Below are 4,401 nucleotides of genomic sequence, written 5' to 3'. Positions count from 1 at the left end.
GGCGCTGCAGAGGCTGCGGGCAGCTTCACAACCCAGCGCTCAACCGCTGCGCCACCAGGGAGGCCCCATTATAATTTTAAAATAATTTCTAGGATTAAAACTTTTTATAACTTGTTGAAGAAAATAAGGGAAATATCTTCATGACCTAGAGGCAAAGATTTCCCTAGGCAAAGATTACTTAGGGATCAATGTCTTAAACAGAGCAAAGAAAATAATAAATGTAAAAGAAAAAGTAATAAATTAAATCTCATCAAAATTTTAAAACTCCTGGTCATTAAAGCAATCCTAATAACATCGAACTGGCAGATTGGGGGGATGAGTTGGTGGGGGAGGGTTCCACATTGGATACTTCACTACTTGGGCTCAGCAATAACACTCATCACTTCCACCATGACTGAGGAAAACCAACCAAATGGCTCCAGCTGGCTGCAGAGGATAGGGTTAGCCATTGTCATGCTTGCGTGGGAAGCTGCCTCCCAGTAAGAACCTTGCACTATAAAAGGAAGACATGATACCCTAACACTACCAATAGTGACTTTGCTGTCAAGAAACCTTAAAAGATATTATCTCCAGAATCTTCTTGAAAGAGTACTATGCTTCCCATTTTAAAGAGGAGGAAACTGAGGCTAAGGAAGTTCAAGTAGCTTATTCAAGTTCTTGCAGGTAGCAGGAGGTAGGTCCAAGATCCAGCTCAAGTCTATTTAACTCTAAAGCTTCCAATTCCATCACTCCCAGCAGCCTTTCACAGTAAGGATATGCTTTTACTAGTGGAAATGAAAAAAAAAAAGTATCAGGAAGCAGAAAGTTGTCAGCTAGGCAAAGATACATGCATACGTTCTTACCATCTAATAGGAAAACCTGGAAGTTATCTGTGGATATACACAGCCAGCTTTGGTTTGTGATTAATTCTTTTTTTTTCTTTTTTTTTAATAATAAATTTTATTTTTATATTCCCCATACAATTGCAACCCCCCCATTCTGACCCCAATCCCTCCCCTCCCGCCCCGCACCCCCCTGTGATTAGTTCTTAAAGTGAGTAGATTCACTCTCTTTTTACACAGTCACATGGAGTTTCTGAGGTGTTTTCATAAAGAAAATGTTCCAGGTTTCCAATTTGAATCAATAAGGCTTTTCCTGGAATAAATCACCACCTTGTGGCAATGAACATGACTTGCAGGAGAAAGAGGAAGACGTTTGTTGTTTCAATCTTTCAGACTCCAGACACAGCAGTAAACCTTAGTTAGAAATTTATGCTTTAAAACAAAGCAAAATAAACACAAAAGTGGCTCCCCTAAGGTCAGTTCTTATTAAAATAGACGTCTAGCTTTTAACATGATGCTTTTTGAGTTTTTATATGTGTGAAAAATGTAAAGATGTGCAATTTTTGTGGACGATACTTGTGTCCAGATTTGTTTTTCCTGAAAAGTTAGGTCTAGTTATTTTAGTACCATTTTCTGAAAGGACTATCCTTTCTCTAGGGACTTTCCTTGGCTCCTTTTCAAAGATCAGTTGACTATAGTAGTATTGATCTATTCCTGGACTCTATTCTGTTCCAGATCTGTGTTTATTTTTTCCCCTCATTACATGCTGTCTTGATTATTGCAACTTTATAGTAAGCTTTGCAGTACAATAGTATTATTTCTCCAGTTTTATTATTCTTTAGTATTGTAGTGACAATTCTGGGTCACTTACCTTTTCATATAAACCCTAGAATCAGTTTGTTGATATACACAAAATAGCTTGCTAGGGTTTTGATTAGAATTGTGTTTAGTGTGTAGACTTATTTGGGGAAGAACTAGCATCTTAACAATATTGATCTTCCAAGCTATGAAGGTGGAATATCTGTCCATTTATTTAAAACTTTTTATTTCTAGATGACTGGATCAAGAAGATGTGGTACATATATACCATGGAATATTACTCAGCATTCAAAAAAGATAAACACATGCAATTTGCTGCAACATGGATGGCGCTGGAAGGGATCATGCTCAGCGAAATAAGCCAAAAAGAAAAAGAAAAATACCGGATGGTCTCACTCATAGCAGGAATCTAGAAAACTTAAATAAGGGACCAGGAAAATGAATAACTATAAGAAAGTGAAAATCAAAATCAACAAAAAACTATGAACCAGAGACACTTTTAGGGGGGCGGGGGCGGGAGGGGAGGGATTGGGGTCAGAATGGGGGGCTGCAATTGTATGGGGAATATAACAATAAAATTTATAAAAAAAAAAAAAGGAAAAAAAATAAAAATAAAAAAAATAAAACTTTTTATTTCTTTCATTAGCTGTTACCAATTTCTAGTTTAATTCCATTGTGGTCTGAGAATATACAATAAATGATTTCTATTCTTTAACATTTGTTAAGGTATGTTTTATGTCCTGTAATGTGGTCTGTCTTGGAGAATGTTCCATGTGAATTGGAAGAATTTGCATTCTGCTTTTGTATGAAGTATTGTATAAATGTCAATTATATATCAAGTTCATTGTTGATATTCTTTTCAACAATATCATTGCTCACTATTTGCCTGCTGGCTCTATTACTGAAAAGTGGTGCTGAAGTTCTCAATTATAATAGTGGGTTTATCTATTTTCCCTTGCAGTTCTATCAGCTTTTGCATCATGTATTTTGATATTCTGTTGTTAGGGGCATACATGTTAAGAATTGTTCTGTCTTACCTGGGAACTGATCCCTTTAACATTTATGTAATGCCTTCTCTTCATCCCAATAAATGTACTTATTCAGCCTACTTTGTTTGAAATTACTATACCTACTCCAGTTTTGCGCAACATAACTTTCTCCACTCCCTTACTTTTAACTTATAAGCAGTAAGTTGTACTTAATTTATTATATATAACATATTATTAAGCCTTAAAATCAGAGGTTCATGCCGCTGAATAAGTCTTTTTTTTTTTTAAAGATTGATTGATTGATTGATTGATTTGATTTATACAAGCACTGGGTACAGTCAGAATCGCGGGAGGGTGAGAGAATTCACCAGAGCCAGAGCGGGGAGCAGAACAGGCAGAGGGACGGAAGTACACGGCCGCGGGCAGCTTCGCAACCCAGCGCTCAACCACTGCGCAACCGGGGAGGCCCGTGAATAAGTCTTTATAATAAAAGTGATTTTTTTATACACTTGGTTGTGGTTTTTAATTTACCGACGATTTCTTCTTTTTTTTTTAAGATTTATTTATTTATTTATACAAGAACTGGGGTACAGGCCAGAGGCGCGGGAGGGTGAGAGAATTCACCACAGAGTGGGGAGCAGAACAGGCAGATGGACCGAAAACACTGCTGAGGGGAGCAGCGGGCGAGCCAGGAGAGGTCTGCCTCGCCATGTGGGTGTCTCCCTGGCCAGCCAGGAATCGACGAACTCGCCCTGCAGAGGCTGCTGACAGCTTCACAGAGCTGCGCTCAACTCGCTGCACCACCGGGGAGGTCCTTTACCGACGATTTCTGTCTTTCAACTGGTGTGATTAGGCTACTTTCATCGAGTTTTTAACTATTTCCTATTTGTTCCTCTTGACATTCATACCTAATTTTGATTTTGTGATTTTGTATTTTTTTTTTTTGATCATATAAGTGAACCTCTTCAGATCCCTCAAAACTCGGAGTCACTTCTGCATGGCACGCAGTAAGTAACGTAGAAAACTACGGACTAGCTCCAGCAGGGGAGGAGAGTAAATGGGATTTAGGGATAGAATATGCAATATAAGCACAGGGTCTTTGCTTGATAGATTCAAATCCCGCAGACACTGACAACCGCTTCAGCCAATAAAAGCATTCCTACATCCCCAACGTCCAATTCCGAAGGAAAGGCGCGGGACTCCCTTCTGCTTTGAGGCAGGCTCAGAATCTTCGATTTGTAATTGGGTTAAACCTGGAGTGGGCGTGGCTTACACTTCTGCAAGCTTATTACCGGCCGACTTCGCGTTGCCATGACGACGGTGGCTGGATCAACGCAGACTCGGTTGGAAACTCTCCCTGCACTTTAAGGACCGTGCACTATCGAGAGGTCATTCTCGGTGGCTCATTTTCCCCAAAATACACTGAAATAGGAATAACAGGGTTCTACGGCCCCTTTTCGTTCGAATTCCTGAGCGGGCGCTGCGGTGCCCGAGAGTCTGCTTCGCCAGGCGCTGCTTCTAAGGCCTGGGCGCGCGCCCCTCAGCCGACTCCTGAGTGGAGCAGGATGGCAAATCCGCAGAAGACATCCCAGCGAACCACCAGCCCGCAGGCAGCAGGCTCCGCTTCTTTGTGAAGTGTTTATTTTGCTTCCTATGTAGGCACCTTAAAGAGGCAGAGGGCTTTGTCTGATCCTTGCGGAGTATGACGCGAGGTTGCGAGATCAGAACGTCTTGAGTCCGTAGTAATAAGACTTCTGTATTCTTGCAGATCC

Source organism: Talpa europaea (assembly GCF_964194135.1).
Source record: "Talpa europaea genome assembly, chromosome: 4".
Classification (NCBI taxonomy): Eukaryota; Metazoa; Chordata; class Mammalia; order Eulipotyphla; family Talpidae; genus Talpa; species Talpa europaea.
Note: the sequence above shows the minus strand (reverse complement) of the source record.